The sequence below is a fragment of the Nylanderia fulva genome, unplaced genomic scaffold, assembly GCF_048542155.1.
Source record: "Nylanderia fulva isolate GAGA-0341 unplaced genomic scaffold, ASM4854215v1 Scaffold58, whole genome shotgun sequence".
In the NCBI taxonomy this organism is placed as follows: domain Eukaryota; kingdom Metazoa; phylum Arthropoda; class Insecta; order Hymenoptera; family Formicidae; genus Nylanderia; species Nylanderia fulva.
In genome coordinates this window covers 630,056-655,233 of record NW_028190676.1, presented here as the reverse complement: position 1 = coordinate 655,233, position 25,178 = coordinate 630,056, and the positions used below count along the sequence as shown (strand labels likewise).

The 25,178-nt window shown below is 26.9% G+C and overlaps 1 protein-coding gene across 5 annotated transcripts in view; it reads right to left on the bottom strand.

Annotated features, from left to right (window-relative positions):
- Positions 1-25,178, bottom strand: part of LOC114939094 (TOX high mobility group box family member 4) — a 132,015-nt gene that overhangs the window by 40,098 nt on the left and 66,739 nt on the right. The window contains exons 1-2 of one of the 5 annotated variants that reach the window (XM_085487580.1): positions 9,682-9,889; positions 9,413-9,555 (exon numbers count right to left, since the gene is read on the bottom strand). The exons of 3 other annotated variants lie outside the window; for them this stretch is intronic. The gene's annotated coding sequence lies outside the window, so the exon portion shown is untranslated. Of the gene's footprint in view, positions 1-9,412; positions 9,890-25,178 lie in introns of those variants that run through there. One more of the 5 variants, XM_085487579.1, reaches the window with a different exon arrangement.

The window sequence follows — 25,178 nt, the reverse complement described above, 5'->3', positions numbered from 1 at the left end:
AAAAAGTTACTCTTTCATTATAAGCAGAAATTTTTAAATATTTCTCTGATTTAAAGATTCAAACATTTTATTGAATCTTATAATAGTATTTATTTGTCTTTAAATTTACAATGTATTTAACTGAAAAAGAGAAAATTGATTATTCTTATTATGTAAAGATTTGATGATTATATTAAGTCTTACGAATCAGTTGTTCACTTGTTTAGGATGATAAATATTCTAATTGTGCTAATTTTGAAGCCTATATTTTATATTTTTTGAAAAAATGGATTTAATAAGTTAAAGATAAATCAAACTACGGAAAATTAAAAATCACAACCAACAATAAACTTTTAGTGATTCTGAAAATATTTGTGAAAGATCTTCATACGTCTGTTTCGAAAATAGTTCAACAAAATATTATATAGCAAACTTTCGGAGAATCCTAAAGAAAAATAGTTATTATCTGTATAAAATTCATCAAAACATTTCATCAGCATATATAACGATTGAATGGCTTCATTTATTCTATGAATTCTATATCGTCCCTTGACGTTCACGGTACGCCAAGTTTTTTTTCCTACAAATAATAATGAAGGACAGTAAGATCCGGGATAAATAATTAATCAAATCGTATTTGCCTATCCATTTAGAAGTTGGGAAACATAGTGTTTAGTACTGCACAAACAACTCTTGATGTATGCGACGGGCATCCATCTTGTTGGAACTACATGTCTAGGCGCAAAGGAAGAAAGATTTCTTAATAAGGCAGATCTGTCTCTATGAAGGCTGAATATTTATCACTGTATAAATTTTCTTCAAAGAAAATAGGATTACAATTTGATTTCCAATAATGCTGCACTAAACATTGATTTTTCAAACATGTCCATGATCCATTTCTCTCAACTAGTGAGAATTTACTTATGATCAATAACGACTGCAGTTTCCAAATATTGATCCATCGTTTTTAAATGTACAATTTGTCAGAAACAAATTTTTAGGTGAATGATTGCTATTTTATTTAATTCAAAATAAAAGTCGAAAGTTATAATATTATTTATATTTAATGCTTCAATTTTTGTTTTGCATCTAATTGAAAATTATCTGAATTATGTAAAGTTTGATGTAATTTATCGCAAAAGTCTTATTAATTCATTAAAACTACTTTAGAAAAAAAATCAATTATAAATATCAGAACTTTGGTTTTTTATTAATAAATATAAAGGAAAATATTATGTTTTATTAAATAATAATTAAAAAGTGCACGAATTTTTAAAACTAATTCTTTTTTTTATTAGAAAACAAATTTTTTACATCTCTGCCTACATAATTTTGTTGCAGTTTGTCAAGTAATAAAAAGCTCCGCTTAGCTTAGAGTGTTCGAGAGTATATGTGCTTCGAGTTATTAGATACGATGAGTTAATTGCGTTAAACTCGCGTGGAATGTCGCGTGCATACATCATTATGAGATCATGACTCAAAATTGCGGAGAATATTTATCGCTTTATAGTAGCTATTTATATAGCTGGGGCGATCAATACTGATTGTCTTCAGTTTCGTTCATAAAAAAGTAATAAAAATCAATTGAAGTTTAGCGATCCAATCCTTCACTCTTTTGATAAAAATTGTTATACGACTTGCCATAGGAAAACACATATGATATTCCACAAATACATGATTCTTAAATATAATTTCAAATATTTTGTTTTAAATATTTGTTTAAAAAAATAATACAACTCTAATTGTTCTTTAAAAAAAAATCAATTACGACGGAAAAAATTCAAACAAACAAAATTCCGTGATTATAAAAAAAAATATTTTTATTATATATTTATATTGTAGTTTATCAATAATATAGTGCGCGATATGTATGTATATGTACATGTTATCTTAACTTTCTAAAAACAGATTAATTAATTATTCTGTTTACAGATTCTAACGTTCCTTATTGCGGTAATATATAATCTACATAACTTATATAGTTACTCGCTAAACTATAATAATAATCCTCAATCATAATTGTGAGATGAAAGCTATAATTTTATATAAAGCTATAATTTTAGATCTTATGAAACATAGCGTTACGTAAAAGAAAAAAATATTTTCAGGGTTTTTTTCTCATTAACTTTCCTTTGTCTCATAGAAAATACTCGGTATTGTCATTAAAGTCTATATAAAGCTATTATATTGATCAAATCAAAGTCATCGAGGAAGAATAAAGAAATAATATCGAGAATAGAAAAATATTACTTATAAAAAGCGACAGGCGAGATAAAAGTCAGCATTAATCATTTCGCGTTAATCAACCAGCAGGATATTACGACACATGGTTATGTCAAAAAAAGTTAATGTCGTGGTCCGTTCGTATAAATACATCGTGTATCTGTGTTGTGTATAAAAGAGAGAAAGAGAGAGAGAAAAAAGAAGTGAAGAGAGAGAGAGAGAGAGATGGAGGACTGAAAGATGGTTGAAGGTAGAGGGAGAAAAGAAAACAAAGAAGAAAGGGAGCGGGGAGAGGAAGAAGGGGGAAGAAGAGAGAAAGAGTGAAAAAGAGAAAAAATACAAGAGGAAGAGAAAAAGAAAGAAAATGAGAAGAGAAAATATAAAGAGCTACAATCGCATGCGTGGGCGGAATATATTTCAATATATTAGCGTATTTTAAAATAAAATATATAATCTTAAGTATTCAGAAGAATGTATGGAATATTTCCCAATTATGTCAGACTTAGTTCCTTAGCTACATACATAATGTGTGTTTGTGTGTGTATATATACATGTATATATATATATATATATTCGATGTATATATGTTATACGATATAATATAAAAAAGTTGTCGAGAGGATATGGATCTAATAATAAAAAAGAATTAATGGAAATGTTTGGAAATCAAAATGTTGAAAATAACAATTACTAGGAAAAACATAAACTTGTGAGCCACAATTTCGAGTCATAGCGTGTTCTTACGATGAGAAACACAATGGACACTTTACAGCCTAGCAACAGCGAATCTACCTGCGTGTATAACCGTTTTAGATGTAAGGGGTTCCATTGTGAAACCATTTCTCTCTCGACCTGCCTGCTGTTACTCGTTTGTTGGGAAAAGATATTCTTTATATTTTTTTTTCTTTCCTCCCGTCTTTCAATTTTATAAGTTTTGCTTTGTTTGATTTTGTCTCGTTTCAAAGACTCGTAAACTTCCATTTTTAATATATGTATATATGAGAATTATATATTAGATTTTGACAAGTGACATTTCTGACAAATGAGTTTCTATATATATATATATATATATATATATATATATATATATAAATGAAAATACATATAACTTTCTACTATTACTAATCAACTTCTCACATATAACTTTCTACTTTTACTACTATTATTAATTTTCAATTTTTTTCGATAAAAAAATGAAGAATCGACCAATGCTATATACTTGAATTTATAAGTACTTTCTCTTTCTTTTTTTTAGATAAGAAGTAAATTGCTAAAATTATGTGCATCATCTAATAATACCTAATTACACGATATTATCATAGAATAATCATTTTGACATAATACCTTGTAATATCCCTACTAATAATTCTCTTAATGTTTGTTAATAAAAATTTCCATACTTATTCTTAATATCATAATGCATTTAGCAGTTTTAAAAATAATACCTTATAATATTTTCCAATGTCTAATAATATTTTATATAATAATATATATATGTATATTATATAATTTTGATCCATCACATTGTATCAATAATCTATCATATAATAATATCCATTCATGTTCATTAAATGTCTACTATTGTTCTGTATTCCTATTAATATTACTACTATCCATCAATTCTATCAAATAACATCTAGTAATGTTTTAAAAATAATATTTACTGTAATCAAAACAAGTAGTGACTTGAATTTATATATCAAAATGTCTTCAGCAGCTTATCCCTCAAATATTATTCATTCCAATTGAGATAGAGTATCATTTATCTCTTTCTATACCCTCTTTTCTATCTTCTCTTACCTTCTATTTTGTTTTCAATATGAATAATTATAAGATGTCAAAAAGCTAAATTTTATTGATAAAAGAACGTGTAATATTTTTTTAAGTATATAGTTATAGTTAAGTATATAATTATAGTATATAGTTATAATATATAAATAATAAAACACAATTATACAACTATAATTGTGCTCTACTATGTTGTATAAGAGTATAATTATATACTTGCGATATACATATTTATAGTTATATAATTAAATATATAGTTACAGTATATTTATATAATATAGTAAATAGCTATAATACAGTTGTGTAGTTATATAATTGCATAGTAAGAAATATAGTAACAGAGTAGAAAGTTGGGATAAGAAAATTGGGATAAGAAGTCAAAGTTTGATCATCAAGTTTGATCAAAAGTTAAGTTTAGCGTTCGGTTTATATATCCACACCTGTCCATGATTCAAAATCGTTATGCCGCATGTTGCTGCAGACGGGGAAAGGTGGTCGAGGGGTACCCATGTTCCAGATGGTGAGATCCAAGACCAGTTCTTAGCATCGTCAGCGATTCGCTTCAAAGTAAGTTTTCATCAACAACAAAGCGCTCCGCATTTCGTTCCATTCTCATTTCTTTTTTTAAATTACGATCGATACAATACATTACGAGAATGTCGAGTTTCTTAAGTTCTTAATTGTAGTAAAAGCATTAGAGCAAATTATTCTTCTGGACAATATGACGATGACATCATCCGACATCATCACGTCATATTATAAGCTCTCTTCTTTCTCACGTTATTTTCTCGCGAGAAATTTTATACCGAGTTTTATACCGAAATGGACAAAAAAGATTTTAAATTCTCTTTCTTTTAACATTTCAAATAATCAATTATTCTTTACAATCAAAGGTCGGATAAATATAGGCCCAATTCGCGTATACTAAATGCGATTTATAGTCTATTTATTTAATAAACAGTCGAATGAATCTACTTAAAGCATATTGTCATTAATTTAATTTTTTTATCATTATTAATTGCGCGACATTGCTGTAAGAAATTATAAAATACGCCATGAAAAAATTCATTAGTTAAAAATTCAAATAATGTTCTAATTATTTGTCAGCGAATCTTATCTTTCGATGGTAATTAATCATTTTAACAGAATAAATCCAATTTAGTTTTTGAATTTGAAAATATGTAATAAAGATAATTTCTTTGAAACAAAAATTTACAATTTAAATGCAATAGCTAACAAACAATAAATTAAATATTTATAGAAACATACAATGTAAACGAGAATGAGATAAGTTGAAAGAAATACAACTACCGGAATAATGACTTTTATATAATGATTCTTTTTCCTAGTTATATTTATAGTTTGACTATTTAAAAATTATACTTGAAATTTATAAAAAATACAACTTTTGTTAATTTTAAAGATCTTCAATATCTATTTTAGAATTGGTTAGAATTATTTAGAATTGTTTTCTTTTGCAATGATTTTTCTTCCACTAGTTTATTTAAATTGATTTCATAAATAGCATTTAGATCATTAAAAATAATATTAGAGATGTATTGTAATGAAAATACAATATATCTATGCGAATGTGGCTTCTAACTTTTTATAAGTTAAGTTTTAAATACAGAAAATAATATTTCGTTTGTTTGTAATAACAATTTCGTTTGTAGTTGATTGATAAAAAAATACAGCATTTGAAAAAACATGATTGTCATCAAACTATAAAATAAAAAATACTGAGATGTAATTTAATTTAAAATTATTTATAATTATTTTCCTTTAGCTTTTTCTTTCGTTTAACTGTTTATTATTAATTATATATCAATTATATTTTATGTTTACAATTGACAAAAATTGCTATTTTATCGATTTGAAACATATATCTCAAATCCGCTTGTGACATATTTTTTAGAATCAATCACAACTGTGTTTGTTATTTTTCTTTCGTTTAAACAATTCAAAAGTGTGACAGTATATTTATATTTAACAGAAAAATAAAACTGCCAATTTTAAATTTTGCATTTTTTGTCAATTCCAAATATATTGTAACTTTTGAGCAATTTAAACAAGTTATAAATGTAAAGAAAATCATTTGTTAAAAAAATCTTCATGAGAAATATTTTTTCAGAAGATCCAAAGATGAATCAATGAAGAAGTACAGTCAAGCTTTTTAATTAATAATATTTAATTAATAATTTATATAATTTTCATTAATTAATAATTTAAAAACGAGTAATCATGTTTATTATTTTAAGAACGAAATAAATGTTAAATAAAATTGAACATCATGTTATCAACATTTATTTCTTCGTTGAATTCATATATTCTTATCATGAAACAATATAGAAACATGTATATGAATGAATTTTGTTATCTCTCCAATGTAACATTTCAAAATATAACAATTCTAATAAAAATGTTTAAATTTACTTTTGTATAAATTTTGTCTTTCCTCTCAAACAAAAAAGAAAAGCAAATATATTGTTACATTAATATGCGATTATTAATATAAATATTATTTATACATTAAAAAATGCTATTTCGTAGTTCATCTAATCACAAGTATATTATTGTCATAATATTTTCTAGACAAAGAAAAGATCCTAGGAATAAATAACATCCTTTTGAACACGCAAAATGAATACTTTTGTTCCTTTTTGGCTGACTTTTTGCTGGAAACCGCAAGGACAAACCGCAAACTGCCTCAGAATTTAAAATAACTCCAGTTTCGACCTCGTTACGAGATAATAAAAACTTATCATTTTTTTCTGTATTATATATATGTATGTATGTATGTTTGTGTGGATATGTTTGCGTGTATATGTGTGTTTGTATATCAGCACATGCTTATGCGCGTTTCCATCATTTTCTTAACAAAATTCAAGATAGTATATATTATTAATAATTCCTAATTCAGCGACTTCGGATATTTTTCTCGCCTACATCTCTTTAGGGGTCAGAGGGAAGGATAGAAATTAAAAATCTCGATTTGAGATATATATCCTGAATAAGACTTGGCATTGTACCAAGTACCAAGGAAGCCTAATAACCAGTTTATTTCAATATACTATAGCATATATAAAGAAGTATTTATGCAAGAAAGGAATGTATGTAAATAGCAAATATTAGATAATAAGCAATTTTTATAGAAATATGATTTACTGCGTGATGTAAATTTGCCTATATGTATAATTTGCTTTTTGCATATATATCTGATTACATTTTTGTAATCATTGTACCGTTTCATGTACTGCCTATTATACGGGGTGTCCGATATTATAACTGCTGAACTTGTGTGCAAGTAGATTAAATCGAACTATTTTTGCAATAATTAAAGAAAAATTAATTAAAAAAAAAGTAGACATCCCACTGTTACACTGTTACACGATTGCTAGGAACCGCAATACATAATTAAACTTGACTATTAATGTCAACACTTTGTCACATGTCTAGTATGGATCTTCTTTAATTATCTTCTTTAATTGTTCATTAATTATTGCAAAAATCGTAAAACAATAGAGGATTTTCCTCGGTTTAATCCGCTCTACCTGAAACACGAGAGATCCGGCAATTATTATCGGACACCCTGTATATATGTCTGATTACAATTATGAATTTATTTGTGCATTAATTCGTTTAGCTCTTTGTTGAATTAATAAACGAAAATATTTAGTTTAAAATGTATGCGCATTCTTAAAGATGTGTGATATAAAATACTGTTTATTTCGATATGATCTTCATTAAGATAACGCAAAATGCATGAGTTTGATTTGCATCAGCATTGCGTTGCAAATTTATACTGCTGTAAGGACATTCCCGAGTCACATTATACATATGCAACGGTAAGTAGTCGCGTTATACTAATTAAGCCGTTTCCATCCGAGCAACTTGCTTACAGGCACATATGGATAAGTTTTTTTATTACATTTTAATTTACAGATCAAATATGTGATTTATTATTAGACAGATGAAAAGATATTCAATTTAAATTTGAAAAACATTTATGACAGGAAAGCAATCAATCCAGCAATTCACCTTTAATTACGTGTTCTAAAATAAAAACTCGCGTATTTTATTTATATACATCTATACTCTATACCAGTGATTTTTGACCAGTGTTCCGCGAAATTATGAAAACACGGCGTATCTACTTAGGAAAAACTACTATAATTTTTAAAATTTTAAGAATATTATTTTTTAAATTTAAATATTTTTATTGTACATATAATCTATATTGTCATAATTTTTAATAAAAAAAGTATGTTCATGCATATTTTTGTTATTAGTTTTATAACCTTAATGATTTTGGTATTCTGCAAATTTTTCTTATAATTAAAAGTGTTCCGTAACTTGAAAAAGGTTAAGGATCATTGCTCTATACTAATATATAAAGAGATAAAGTTTGTTCGGTACTATAATTTTTTAATTTGATGAATATTATTTTTTTAAATTTAAATTAAAATTTTTTTACTGTTATATAATCTGTACTATATAATTTTTAATAAAAAAAATATGTTCATACATATTTTTGTTATTAGTTTTATAACCTTAATAATTTCCGTAACTTCAAAAAGGTTAAGAACCACTGCTCTGTACTAATATATAAAAAGGTAAAGTTTGTTCCATTGTTCGAGGTAATCTCGGAAACTACTAAACCGATTTGAAAAAATCGTTTACTGGTGGATAGTTAGGGTGCCGTCATACAACGTCTATACAAGCCGAGTACTAAAAAAGAACATAATCGAACAAACGCCAGTAGTTATTAATTAAGCCATAACTTCAAAATGAAGTAACAGAATCGTTGGTATATATAAATTGTTTTCTACAATCGATCGTTCATTTTTAATCATTTACCTCGTCATTTACTAATCATTCAATTTAATCGTCTTTATAAATCAATTAAATTATATTGAAATTTATTACAAACAAAACTGTCAATCGATAATATCAGTAAAAAAAAAGAAAAAAAAGCAAAAATTTTTTGCAACTTCGACTCGTAAAAGTAACAATCGTTCGTATATATAAATTTGTTTTCTAATCGATCGTTCATTTTTAATCATTTACAAATCATTCGATTGAATCGTCTATATAAATCAATTAAATTATATTGAAATTAATCACAAACAAAACTGTCAATCAATAATGTGAGTAAAAAAGGAGGAGAAAACCAAAAACTCCGACTTGTAAAAGTACTCCGGGAATTACTGCCTTGCCATTGCGTTTGTTGTAGATCCTTGAGATGGCGCCACATAGCGCATTGAGTAATTCGCTAATAATTGCTAGAAGATTTGTGTCTCACAATATATAATATAAGCACAGGCACATAATGACTTCTCTTTTTCCAACGTTGTCCCATTTCAAATCGTGCCACACTAATCGCGCTGATAAAATATTAACGTTAAAACGCTACGTCACTTACCGGTGCAAAATCCGGCTTGTTGTAGCACGTGAGATATAACCTCGTTCGCGCACTCACTAATAAAATCGAGTCTCAGGAAGAAACGCGTTTAGAAGAGGCACACTCGAATCCATATATCCGTAGGTATATAGGTTAGAGAATTTCTTGATTATACACTTATATATATATATATATATATATATATATATGTATGTGTGTGTGTGTGTGTGTGTGTGTGTGTGTGTGTGTGTGTGTGTATACGATCACAACATCACGCGTGTATCACTCACTATTGAGGCAACAGACAATGAGTAATAGACATTGTGAGGTTAGGACAGCATGAACACGTAATATAATATATGTATGTAATGCGACGCGTGGCGCGATATAGCACTTTTTTTATTTCTAAAAATGCACTCGAGAAAAACGATAAATAACGGCGTGACAGGACGCACAATCGTCGCGATGGTCGGCGCGGCAATGATTCCGGGTACATTGGCTCGCTGCAGTCGGCGATGGTGGGGGACCCAAGTTCCGCGACAGGGGGAAGACGGTACTACTACGCGCGTGTTGGTTGGAGGGATCGGCGGTACGGTACAGAGAGGGAAAAGAATTCTATAAGCGAGAGAGACCGTGTGCGAGAGAGAGGTAGCAGAGAGATACATAGTAAAGTGGTGGCTGATTTGGAGGAAGGGGATATATAGGATAGTTTCTAAGGGGAGCAGCGGAGCGAGCGCGTCTCGGAAGGTTGGGGCAAACGGCCGTTTGTATAATTTTTTCTCTTTTTGAATAGCACATTTTCAATATACTGGCACTGACGAAGTAATATTAAAGACAGTCAGCCCTGGGTAAATTTCTGTCTCTACTGATTGTAAGTAGGTTCATCATGGGTTGATAATCATGCGACAATAAATAACTAATAAGAACGTTTTATCCACTGGATTTTCTAAAGGCAATGTTCAGATATAAAGTAATAAATTTATTTTACAACATAAAATATGTGGAGTATCTCCGCGCTGACTCGAGTCGTGTGTTAGTTTGAATTAATGTCTTGATTTGGTCATCATCAATGACCGACGACCTGCCGGAGCGATGTTGGTTTTTAACATTGAAAACATCACTTCTAATAACCGACTGAATCACTTCTGTACGCTTTGCACCACCTTCATAAACTTCACAAATTTTATTTACGTTTGTACAGTACTTTTCTTTTTCCGAAAAATAAAACATCAGATAGTCATAATATATTATTTATTTATTTTCCTTATTTTCCTCCATTTCCATTATTTTTGTATTAAAAGTTAACAATTGCAAAACCATGCACCAAAAGCAAAAAAGATGCGTTGAAATGTTACCTTTTATATAGCGGGAGATGTTAATACCATCTATTGAAAATCTACACGAACTTTCGTTACAACCTAATAGTAATAATATTATAATATAGTGAATGATGCTGTTACAGTGCCTGATGACACTTAAGATTAGATAATGGTGATCCATTGTATCTCTTCACTCTTGTAATTAGCTAGGTGTTTGAATCCAGCCTGGAGCCTATTCGACCCTTGCTATTTCTAGGTTCTGGAGGACTTATAGGATTTCCAGAAATGAAGTTTTACCCAAAAAGTTTAATAGATATAAGTATACGCTTTATTCTACATTGTGTGAATATGGAATTTGAACGAAGAAAACGGGAAAAGAATTATAAATATAAATTCAACAGAATGGTGTTATGACTCACACATCTCGTGAAACTATGATAATTTTAAGAGATCTTTCTTCAGATTGCTTATTACATTTCCAGATCTTAATAGGAATCCTGACCTTACAACTTCAGACTACTTTTTCTGATGTTATCTAAAAAGAGTTTATTTTTAGATATTTATAGTAAGTTCAACAATTTATAAATGAATAAAACACATTATTGAAGAAATAAACAATTGATCACCTGCAATTTTAAGTAATTAAAATAATGATAATGCTGTAAAAAGTTCAAATTTGTGAACGGTCTGTAGGCGGCAATTAAATAGATATAATTTTCCATAGCTAATACAAAGTTTACAGCCAAAAGAAATCAGAAAGTGACTTTTAGCTTATCCTGTATCGATTATAAATGTTAAACTGTTTATCGACCTGTTGTAATTTCATAACATAATAATAAATCATGTTCAAATCATAGATATAATTGAATGCAAAATATGAAAAAGGTCACGATTATCGAATAATAAAGTTTAAAATATCTTGTTATAGAACTTATTACTTTAAATTTAAAAAAATATAATATTTATATTTATCTCATTACTTTAATAATAATTGATGAAAAGCGCATATACGACTTCAAATACATGTCAAGTACATGGGAATAAGCGAAAGTGTGTAGTCTTTTAATGCGCTTGCGCAATGTTACAAATTATTACCAGCGGAAATATTTATCTCACGCGTAGCATGTCATACCATATCGCGTGCTGCCGTGAAAAATCTTCGTTGTAACTGCTTGGCTAGTAACGCGATCGCTTACGTCGATTAAGGCAACATGTGTTCGAGGAGTGTGTAAACACAGTCATATATTGTGCTTCAAAGTATAAAAGCAAATGTACTTTAATGTCTACTATATATATATATATATATATATATATATATATATATATATATATATAATATTATACGTTTACATGAACACACACTATACTTTTATTATATATATATATATATATATATATATATATATAATAAAAGTATAGTGTGTGTTCATGTATCATACAGAGAGGGAGAGAGGAAGGAGGAGAGAGTGAGGGGGAGGGAGGGGAAAGAGAAGGGGAAGAAGAGAGAGCTTTAATTAATTATATGTTTACTACAAGTTTACATACAAGTTACATCTTTATTTAACAAATTCTTTATTTTGCCTACAATAAAGTTGATATATGTAGTCACATATACTGAAAATATTGATTTATATATAGTCTCCCTCTCCCTCCCTCCTCCCCCCTCTCTCTACTGATTTATGTATTATAAATTGATTTAAAAATTCAGTAATTTAATGATAAAATGTGCGATTTAAAAAGTATTTTATTTAGATGATTTTAAAATAATCTAGATAAAGATAAAGTAAAAATATGTAAATTTATCTTAAATAAGATAAAGATGATTTCGTTTTAAATATAATCTAAATAAAAGATAAAATTATGTGGCAATTTATCTAGATAACTTCCAGATTACTTTTAAGACCGCTTATGTAAACACAATTATAAAAAATGTAACTTAAATATAAAAGGAATATAAAAATATATCGTACTTTTACCTTTAAGTTTTTATCGCTTACTGCTTATGTTCTACTGCTTAAATATTTTTGTGTTATAGTTCTAAATCAAATTATCTGAACAGTATCCTAGATAGTTTGCTAAAGATAACACTTTTTTCATCTAAGATGGAAAGATATAATACATATACAGATATAAAGTATATTTTTATTATTTATATCAAAACAAGATGACACCAAAATTTCATCTGGATGATCATTTATATAATTTTATTTAAATAACAGCAAACATTGGTAATAGAAATTTAATTATTCTTGCTATCCAACGGTTATCCTCTTGATCTAATTTTCACAGAAATAAAACGCAGATTGAAAAATCTCTCAACTAAGAAATTTAACAAGCCTAATAATAACAATATAACAGATACTAATAATATTAATACTAACATTAAATATTTTGTCATACCATATATAGAATCAATATCTGAGAAAGTTGCTTCAGCAATAAGAAGACCTAACGTAGTGGTAGGATATCGTTGCATTAAAAAATTGAATGACTTCATAAAAGTTCATAAGGACAGAAATAATTGCCCCACGAATTCTAACGTTATTTATAAATTGAATTGCAACGATTGTGACGCCACATATGTCGGACAGACAAAAAGACAGTTAGGAACGAGACTTAAAGAACATAAAAATAATATTAAATTAGACTCTGCTAGACATTCGGTTGTCACGGAACACATTCTAAACGAACAACATACATTTGACTGGGACAATATTAAAATTATGGATCATGAAAAGAATTACCATAAAAGACTAATATCTGAAATGATCCACATTAAAGAACAGAAAAATGGAATTAATTTAAATAAAGACACCGAATTGTTAGACAGTAGTTATTTTGACATACTTAGTAAATTTGCTGAATCATAATTTAGAAAAAACATTGGTAATAAATAAATACATCACGCTCTCTATTTTGACATTTGTTATTCAGACTTCGCAACACACACTTGAAATATCGGGAAAAAGGACTTGTTAAAACGACAATGTAAGTTGAAAGATTTTTTAATTTTTTCTGACATTGATTTAATTCGCGTATTACATCCGCAGCATGTTTAAATGTCGCATAACTTGGCATCTCAGACCAACCGCCTTGCATATCTATTGGTCAACAGCGAAGAATCGTTTTAATTTTATATTTTAATATTTAACTAACTTTGTATTTTTAACATTTAACTTTGTATTTTAATATTTAACTTTTATGTATTGATAAAGACTGTAGTGCAGTCGAAACGTTTACAATTTATATCGTTTCTGTAACGAAATGTTATTTTAATTATCTAACTATTAATAAATTTTTACACCTTATTTATTTGCTCGTTTAGTTGGCCTACTATATTTGATTTTTTTAATTGTGTTAATTATTCTTCATAAAAAATCCATTGATTTGCACTTAATAAGAAATGAAGTTTTTGCAAAGAAATAAATGAACAATAAATTGTAAAAAAAATTTAATTTATTGTCACCAATTCTGTGAATCACTTATTACAAAAATGAAATAAAATATAAAGATTATTCTATACGAACAGTGCATTATAAAAATATATTTTTTATATTCAATAAGTATAACAAAATAAATTATTGTAATAAAATTGATTAGATTATGGAGAAAATATTAAAATACTATTACCGCGCGTATAATTTTTTTATACGCATGCGCATTATATATATATATATATATATATATATATATATATATATAAATTATAATATATAATTAATTTCAAAAATCATTTAATAACAATGATATGGAAATAACAAATTGCGCTAAATTTTTCTTCGAAAAAATAATTGACAAGAAAAATGTGATGTACAATAGGAGAAATAAAATAAGAAATATTATTAATTTCACAAATTGTAATAAATTACATTTATAAAATCCTCCAATGAAAAGAGACAAGAAAATATATTTTCATTGTAATGACGAAGATATTTTAGATTCTTAAACTTAATTAGCTTATTTATTTATCGTTCCGGATTCAAGTGTGTTTTAGAAATATTCGATATCATGTGAATACCTACATCTGTTAGCTTAGATAATGCTGACAGCACTCGGAAGAGAGGGAGGATGGAGAATATGAATGTAGGCAAATGGAACCGAAGGGAACAGAAAGAGAGAAAAAAGTGGAAGGAGAAACGGAGAAGAGAAAGAAAGAGAGAGAGAGATTAGTCATGTTTTATTATAAATACCCCTCCTTCCTCCCTTCTCCCTTCTTCCACCATCACGGCCAAGAAGCCGGTTGAGCAAGTTTTATCTTGTCTACAATTATGCTTTTAGGAGAACTAGTCTTTCTTGTTATCGATCGTTTACTTTTTTTATAAAGGATCGACCTCGGATGTTATTAGCTCTTGACTCGTTTTTTACATGCTACTTATTACATCGTTTATGTGTTCGAGTATGCTGAACATGTGAATATACTATGCGGACGCATAGAGAAATATTCTTGGATACTATAAGAAACTAGGACACTACGAGAGGGGAACTAAGATGAGTGGAAAAAGGGTTGTTAGATGGAGTGTTTATAAAGAGATGTTATCCCTGTGTGTTTAAAATATTAATTTTAGTGACATTTCAATTGCACTCATGTTATACTCTACTATTTTGCGACATATATAGCTAATACGAGATTATAAGTATAGACAGACAGACAGACAGAGAGAGGAGGGAGAGAGGGAGAGAAGGAGAAAAAGGGGGGAGAGGAAGGAAGAGGAGGGGAAGAAGGGGAATAAAGGGAAGAAGGGAGAGGGTAAAATGGGGGGAGGGAGGGAAAGAAAGAGGGGAGGGAGGGGAAAGGGAGAGAGGGGAGGGTGATGGTAAAGGGGGGAGGGAGGGAGGTTTTAGCGAGAGCGAGAGGAGAGCAAGAGAGAGAGTGAGAGCAAGAGAGAGAGTGAGAGAGAGAGAGTGAGAGAGAGAGAGGGAGAGAGGGAGAGGGAGAGAGAGGGGGGAGAGGAGAGGAGAGGAGAGGGAGAGAGAAAGGGGGAGGGAGGAGAGAGAGGGGGGGAGAGAGAGGGGGGAGGGGGAGGGAAAGGGAGGGAGGGAGGGAGGAAGGGAGGGAGGGAGGGAGGGAGGGGGAGAAGGGGGGCGGTTGCGCAATGCAGATCTGTGATAGTCCGCATATTTTAACAGATCAGAAAGTTGTTCTGAAGATAAAGGGAAATCTGTTATACGCTTTGTGCGTGCTTTTCTTGACGATGGGTGTGTGTTTTATGTACAGTATAGATTGATTAACGATACGTTGCAACTTGAGTATACAACTAGCATCTATTTGCATCGCAAAGCGGATTTTATTTTCGATATAATCAGTAATATATAAAATATGTAATTTTTTTATACAAATATTTCCCAGATTGAGAAATTCAAGAGATCTCTTCTAGGACGTTATTAATAGTGACTGAAAGAATTTGTGTCAATTATAATTTCTAAAAATAACCGAGAAAAAATTTAAATACGAAGTAAATAAAATAATAGGTATATATAAGCTATATAAAAAAAAAAGATCCTTGAAAACGTAACTTGAAACAATAAAGCGAGCATTTTATCTTGAAATGATGGAATATGATAATTAGAATTATATTTGCATTGCATTTGAATTTTTTGAACAGAGCTAAAATATAGTATTAATAAATCTTCTCTTTCTCAAAATGACATATTATTTATTCTCGAATATCTCGAAGTATTGTTGCCTTTAATTCGCGATGCCGATTGGTTCCGTCATAGCGTTTACTTCGTGAGCGGCTGTCATTGCATATTTTGACAGTTGTATGTATCGAGGGGTTAGTGTAGTGATAGTGATGTATATTAAAGGATTTGGTGTAAAATCTGATAAACAAGTGTTTATTACTTTTGTGGTATAGTGGTTTTGACTACAGTTTCTCAGTTGGAAAGGGAAATAGAAATTCGGTGAATTAAAATTATGTATATATAGAAATTCAGTTAATTTAGATTATGTACATATTTCCATTATAAGATATAATACCGAATTTGAAATCAATATTTACTAATATTACAGATGTATTATCTATGTTAAATATAATAACAAAGGAAATCGATAACAGTAATACTAACAACAAGATTTTGAAGATGATTGAAAAATTAAACAATAATATAGAAATAATGAATAATACAAACACAAAATCGCTATGTACGATTAGTAATAATATTAATACTGAAAATAGTTATATTCCGAAAGAAGTTTATAAAACCTTGATACTAATTTAACGAAACTTGTAGAAATAGATGGAAAGTACAATTCTGGAATTCAGTCACTAGAATCGTGTCAAATCGATCTTTCTTTCGAGAGTAATAAGAAAAATGATAGTTTCGTGAATTTAGAAAATAAGTTGGATATTACTAATATAAAGTCTAGCACAAAGATTATATCAGTTAAAAAATATACTCCTGTGTTGAATAAGTGCACTGACAAGAAAGTAGAGAGACCTTTGAGGGAATACCTGGATTTAAAATCACATATAAGCTGTTTGCTAACACCTAATATTAAACGTTTTAATTGTTCACAATCAAATAACGATAATTTGCATTCTGAATCTGACAATGCAAAAGCTTGCTTGTCGGGTAAAATACTTGCAGAACTTTATAATTTATATGATAATTAGATACTCAATTTTATGCATTATATCAATCGATTGCTTTATTTTAGGATTATTTTTTAAACACTAAATATTTCCCTTGACTAATATTTTTATATTAATATTAATAGCATAAATGTGCAGAACGAAAATGTTATTCTGTTCTTCTTTTGTTTATAAAGCTGTGTAAAGGAGAATTTTAAATGTAAATGAAAAAAATTCTATTAGGTACAATTTCAGTTATTTGCATAATAGAAATACGGCGAATTAAAATTATGTGCATAATAGAAATTCAAGAATTAAAATTATGAACATAATGGAAAATAAAAAATTTAAATTATTTATATATAAAAAAAATACGGCAAATTAAAATTATGTTCATAATAGAAATTCAGCAAATTAAAATTATGTATATGTATAATAGAAATTCGGAAATTAGAGTTATGTACATAATTAAAATTCGGCGAATTAAAATTATGTACACTCGCGGAGTAAAAATTTGTTTAGCGTGTGCGAAACGCGCGCTTGTGTTATCTAGTAAAATAAAAAAATTGTAAAATTAATATCGAATGCAAAAAAGTAGCACATAAACATATATATATATAAAATATTTTTTTCATCAATATTATGTCATTAGCTTTGCAGACTTTAATTTATCTCTTTAATATATCATGTTTGATAAAAACGGTATATCATAAAATTTATTTCTGAGATATAATGATCTCAGGTGTATCGAGAGAAAATCTAAGGAGTTAAGCGACAGTTAGAGAAAGTAGACAAGTGGAAAGTAAACTCTCTTTCATAGTCATGCGAATATCGTTGCATTAACACGTATGTATATAAAATATACTCCACGACAAAATTGAATCACTTTGAATCTGTCGAAATAATCTTTTCTTTGACGTGCATGCGACCTCAAGATTGCAATTTTTTGCTCATTTTTTGCATCTGACTTGGAAGTGATACCATCTACATAAGAATCATCGAGAAAAGAGCTGAACAGCGTTTCAAAGCTGTTTCAAGCATTAAAATTCTTTCTCATGAATATCGTTCTATGATCATTTTTCCCAAAGTTACATACATTAAAATTTCATAAATTTTGCGATCAATTCAAAATGATGCTTTAATTTTAATAAAGAGTGTAGTTATTTATATAATAATATCATTATCACAACAAAATCTTCACGGAAGAAAAAATATGCTAAGTATATAAAAAAATTTGTCATTGTATGCAAATATGTCTTTGTAACAATTTTTTTGAGTTTGAAAATAAAATTTAAAAATATATTTAGAAACATGCTGCTCAAAAATAAATATAAAATCCCAAGCCAAATATAAATAATATATAAAGCAGATTATCTGATCTGATACAAAATTTATCAAAGAATCACTCTTGTATTTTTAAGAATGATTATCTGCACAGAATAATTTAGACTCGTCATTAAAAGGATTAAAATGACAAACAAAACTTGTTTACAAATATAACTAAAGAATTTTTAAAAAAAAAGTCGAATTTTTAATTTTTTATTCTACTACGAAAAATAAAAATATACTACAATGTATAGTTTTTTTTTTTAAAATTTTTTTATAAAAACCCTTTAATCACAGTTTAAAAAATGGGACGTAAAAAAAAAAAAAATAAAAAAAAAAAAAGTGTTTTTTTTACTTTCGGGGAAAATGGATTAAAAAAAAAATTAATAATTTTTTTTTATGTTTTTTAAAATTTTAATTTTTAAAATTTTTTTTAAAAAAATTTTTAATATTTTTATAATAATTTTTTTGGCACACAAAAAAATTCTCAAAAGTTTGTTTTCCTTTTTAATCATAATTTTAAAGAAAAAAAAAATTTTTATTTAATTTAAAAAATTAAAAAAATTTAATTTTACATAAAAATTAAAAAGGGAAAAAAATTTTTTTTTTTAAAAAAGGGGGTTTTTTAAAAAAAATTTTTTGGTTTTTTTTTTAAAATTTTTATTTTTTTTTAAAAAAATTTTCCAAGGAAAATAAATTTTTTTTTTTTAAATTTTTTTAAACAAAAAAATTTTGGTTTAAAAAGTTTTTTTAAATTTTTTAAAATTTTTTTTTTACCCCTCCCCCCCCCCCCATTTTTTTTTTTAAACATTTTTTTTAAATTTTGAAATTTTTTTTTATAAAAAAAATTTTTTTTTTTTCCCCCTTTCCCCTTTTTTTTAAAATTTAATTTTTTTTTTGTTTTTAAACCCCCCTTTCCCCCTTTTTAAACCCCCAAATTTTCCCCTTTTTTCCCCAATTTTTTTTTTTTTTTTAATTTAAGTTTTTTCCCTTTTTTTGGGTTGAATCAAAAAATTATTACCCAAGGTTTTTTCATGTTACAAAAACCCAGCTGTTTTTCCGCGCGAAATTATTTTTTTAGTTTTTTTTATAGGAGTTTTTTTTTAAAATAAAAATTTTTAAAAAATTTTTTGGGGTTAGAAAAAAAAATTTTTTTAAAATTTTTTATCAAAATTTTTTAAAGGATTAAAAACCCCTTTTTAAAACTTTAATGTATGTATTTTTTTTTAATTTAAATTTTTAAATTTTGAAAATTTTTTTTTTTCCGGTGAAAAGAAAAAAAAAGGAAAAAAAAAAAAAAAAAAGGTAAAAAAAAATTTTAAAAAAAAAAATGTACATTGGTATTGAAAAACAAACAAATTGATTTGGGGGAATAATGGCTTTTTTTTGGGGTTTTTAAAAAAAACAAATTTTTAAAAATTTTTAAACCCAAAAACAGGGGGGGAAAAAGCACTGGGGAATAAAAAAACCCGGGCATAAAAAATTTTGGGGGAAACAAAAAAATTTTAAAGACTCCCATTTTTTTTTTTAAAAAAAATTTAAGTTTAAAAAAAAAATGTTTAAAAGGAGTTGGGGGGGATATTTTTAAAATTTTTAAAAAAAATTAAAAATTTAATAAACAAAAGAGGGAAAATTTTTCCCCGCGTTTTAAAAAAAAATCTTTGGGGACTTTTAAAAATTTTTTCCTGGGTACAATTTTTAAAAGGAAAAACATTTTCTTTTTTTAAACCAAAAAATTAAAAAAAAGGGTTTTTTTTGGGGTAAAAACCTTTTTTTTTTAAAATTTTTTTCCCCAAACCCTTTATAGATTTTTTTTTCTATTTTTTAAAAAAATTTTTTCTTTTTTTTTTTTAAAAAAACCTTTCGACATGAAATTCCCCCGAGTTTTTTAAAAAAAAAAGGTTTTTTTTTATTTTTTTTAAATTTTTTTTTAAAATACATATTTGGGGTGGGGGGGAGGAAACTCTTTTTAAAATTCCAAAAAATTCCCGGGGAAAAAAAACAAAATTTAAAAACAATTTTTTTTTTTAAAAAAAATTATTTGGATTTTTAAAATTAGATTAAAATTTTTTTTCAAGAGGGGGGGAAAGCTTTTCTTCCCCATAAATTTTTTTAAATTTTTAAAAAAAACAAAATAAAAAACAGGGGAAAGGGGGGGAAAAAATTTTTCCCAAAAAAAACCTTTTTTTTGGGGAAAAAAGGGGAAAAAACCCCAAAAAAAACAAAAACAAAAAGGGTTTTAAAAATTTTAAAAACAAAAGTCAAAAAAAGGGGAAAGGGCCACAAAAACACAAAACAAAACAAAAAATTTTTTTTTAAAGAAAAAAAATTAAAAATCGATATTTTTCCTACAATTAAAAACCCAAAAAAATTTCGCAACTTTTTTTTTAAAAATTTGAAATATGTTTTTTAATTTTTAAAAAATTTTTTAATCCACTAAAAATATATGTAGGGGAAAAATTTTTTTTAAAAAAGATATAATTTTTTTCTTTTTTTGAAAAAAAATTTTTTTAAAAATTTTGATTTTTTTTTTTAAAATTTAATTTTTTTCGTTATAAAAAAAATTTAATGGACCCCCCAATATATTCAATTGAAAAAATTTTAAATTTAGTTGCTGGGTAGAAATAAAAAAAAAATTTTGGGGGTACAAAAATTTAAAAAAATTTTTTTTAAAAATAAAAGAGAATTACAGAGAAAAAAAATTTTTTTTAATTTTAAAAAATTAAAAAGGGGGGGTTAAATTAAAACATAAAAAAAAAAGCTAAAATAAATTTTGAATTTTTTCAAAAAAAAAATTTTTTAAATATCAATTTACTTTTGAATTTTTTTTTTTTTTTTTTTTTGGATTTTTAAAAATTTAAGTTTTCCCAACTAAAAAAATTTTAAACGATTAAATAAAAAAAAAAATTATTTGCAAAAATTAAAAAGAAAAAAAAATTTTTTTTTTTTGGAAATTTGAAGATTTTTAAATTTAAGGGGAAAATTTTAATTACGTTTTTTTTCCCCTTTTTAAACCAAAAATTTAAATTTTCTTTTTAAAATTTTTTCCCTTTTGGGGAAATTAAAAATTTTTAATTTTTTTTATTTTTTTAAATTTTAAAAAATTTTTTGAAAAAAAAAAATTAAAAAAAAAATTTACCCCAAAGGGGGCCCCTTAAAAAAAAAAAAAATTTTTAAATTTTTTGGGAAAAATTTTTTTAAAAATTTATTTTTTTTTAAAAAAATTTTTTAATTTTAAAAAAATTAAAAGGGCCCAAATTTTGGGGAAAAAAAAAAAAACCCAAAAAAAAAAAAAAAAGGGGGTTGTAAAAAAAAAAAAATAAAAAAATAAGGTTTAAAAAAAAAGTTTTTTTTAAAAAGTTTAAAATTTTAATTTTTAAAAAAAATTTTTAAAAAAAAATTTTAATTTTTAATAAAAAGAAAAAAAATTTTTTTTTTGGGGAAAAGGGGGTTTAAAGGGGTTTTTGGGGGGAAAAAAAGGGGGTTTAAAAAAAATTTAGGGGGGATGGGGGGGTTTTATGGGGGGGAACCGCCCCCTAAATTTTTTTTTGCCCTTTTGGGCCCCTTTTACCCTTTTTTTTTCTTTTTTAACCCCCCCAATCCAATTTTTTTCTTTTTCCCCCCGGGGCCCCGCCCGGCGGGGGAACGAGGGAAACCCTTTTTTCCCCCCCCGGGCCCAAAACCCCCCCCCAAATTTTTTCCCCCTTTTTTTCCAAAGGGAAATTAAAATTTTAAAAAAATTTTTTTTTGAATTTTTTAAAAAAAATTAAAAAAAAAATTGGGGGGCCAAAAAAACTAAAAAATAAAAAAAAAGGCAAAAAAGGGGGGGGGGTTTTAAAAAAGGGGGAAAAAAAAAATTTTTTTTTTGGGGGGCCCGGGGGGTTTCCCAAATTTTCTTTTTTTTTAAAAAGGGCCCCGGGGGGGTTTTTAAAAATTTTTGGGATTTTTCTTGGGGGCCCTTTTTTTTGGAAGGGGGGGGTTTAATTTAAAAATTTTTTTTAAGGGGGAATAAAAAAAAGGGGTTTTAGGGGGCCATAAAAATAAAAAGGGGGGGGGAACGGGGGCCCCCGGGGGGGGGGGAAAAAACCCTTTTGGGATCCCCCCGGACCAAAGGGGAGATGGGGGGTTTTTTTTAAAGGGGGGGGGAAATTTTTTTTAAAAAATTTAAAAAATTTAAAAAAATTTTTTTTTTTTTAAAAATTTAATTTTTAAAATTTTAAAATTTTTAAATTTAAATTTAAAATTAAAAAATTTTTTTTAAATTTTTAATTTTTTTAAAATTTTTTAAAAATTTTTTAAAAAAAAAAAATTTTAAAATTTTTTTTGGGGGGTTTTTTTTTTTTTTTTATTTTTTTTTTTTTAAAAGGAAAAGTTTTTCTTTTGAGGAATTTTTAAAAAGGGGTCCCTTTTTTTTATTTTTGACTTTTTTTTATAATTTTTAAAAAATAATCTAAAAAAAAATTTAAATTAAAGCAAAATTTTTTTAAATTTTTTTTTGGGTTTTTCTAAAAGTTTTTTAATATTTTAAATTTTTCCCCCAAAATTAAAACGACAGGTAAAAAAAACCCTTTTTAAATTTTTTTTTAATTTTTTTTTTTTTTTGGTTTTAAAAAAAAAAAAAATTTTTGTTTAAATTTTATTTAATAAAAGGGGGTTTTTATCCTTTTTAAAAGGTCGCTAATTTTTTCTATTAGGGGGCCCTTTTGGGGGTTTTTGGGAAAAAAAAACCACCTTACAAAAAAACCTTTTTGTATTTAAAACAAAAAAGAGAATAACTTATTGGGGGTGGGGGTTTTTCAAAAACTTACATGAAAGGGACAAAAAAAAAAACAGTATATAGATATTTTCCTAATTGAATTTTTTTTTGGAAATAAAAAGGAAAAATTTTTAAAGGGTATCTTTTTAATGGGCCCCCTTTTTCCATTTTTCACAAAATCACAACCCCCATTTAAATCAAAATGCATTTTGATCAAAAACCCCCTTTAAATGTTACAAGTGCCAATAAAATTGAATATTATGGATGTGCAAATATTAATGATGATATAATCGATTAATTGTAATTTTCTTTTCATAAATATGTAATATAACATGTGTGTGTTATATTGTAATTATATTCTACATAGCAAATGGTAGCTTCAACTTAATTAAATGAATAATAAAATGTATTATGGAAATAATTAAATTTAATTTATAAAATTTGAATATAAATTTATACGGAAGTTAAAAAATTAATTAAATTTATTTCGTGCTTCAAAATAAGCAGTAAACGAACAATTTTTTCATTTATTCTGGTTAATTCCAATAATCTCTAAAAACTCACCTTTAAAAAAAGGTAAAAAAAGGCGACCAGTTAAGGGCACGCCATTAACAAAAATTATCCATTGCAAACCCATGTAGAATCCTATCCTATTGCAAACCCATGTAGAATCCTATAAAAATTAATCATTGCAAACCCATGTAGAATCCTAGGCAAAATTAACCATTGCAAACTCATGTAGAATTGTATTAAAAATGATCCATTGCAAACTTATGTAGAATCCTACATTGCAAACCCATGTACAATAGAATTGTATGAAAAATTATCGATTATAAATTCATGTACAATCGTAACAAAAGTAATGAAATAAAAAAAAAATTGCGCGAAGTGAAAGTAGAAACTTGTACCAGTGGAAAATTAAAGTTGCAGAAATATATAGAGTCGTATAATGAATCAGTAAAAATTTAAATTTGCAAATGTAGAATCGTACCATAAAAAAACTTATCTTTTAAAAAAAAGATAAACAAGATGCCAAGTCCATGCGCCATGTAAAAAAGAAATAAAAAAATTTTAGTTAAAAAAACTGGGCGCGCTGCTAAGTTTCAAAATTACAATGCATCTTAAAGTAACATTAATTAATTTAAACACAAAACATATTTTAACTGTAATGAGTTTAAAAGTAACAATTTAATTTTAATATTGTTAGAATATTATTTAGCAGCGCTCCCAGTTTTTTTAACTAAAATTTTTTTATTTCTTTTTTACATGGCGCATGGACTTGGCATCTTGTTTATCTTTTTTTTTAAAAGATAAGTTTTTTTATGGTACGATTCTACATTTGCAAATTTAAATTTTTACTGATTCATTATACGACTCTATATATGTCTGCAACTTTAATTTTCCACTGGTACAAGTTTCTACTTTCACTTGGCGCAATTTTTTTTTATTTCATTACTTTTGTTACGATTGTACATGAATTTATAATCGATAATTTTTCATACAATTCTATTGTACATGGGTTTGCAATGTAGGATTCTACATAAGTTTGCAATGGATCATTTTTAATACAATTCTACATGAGTTTGCAATGGTTAATTTTGCCTAGGATTCTACATGGGTTTGCAATGATTAATTTTTTATAGGATTCTACATGGGTTTGCAATAGGATAGGATTCTACATGGGTTTGCAATGGATAATTTTTGTTAATGGCGTGCCCTTAACTGGTCGCCTTTTTTTACCTTTTTTTAAAGGTGAGTTTTTAGAGATTATATCATTCATTTTTGTATATTTTTATGACCGGAATAGAACAATT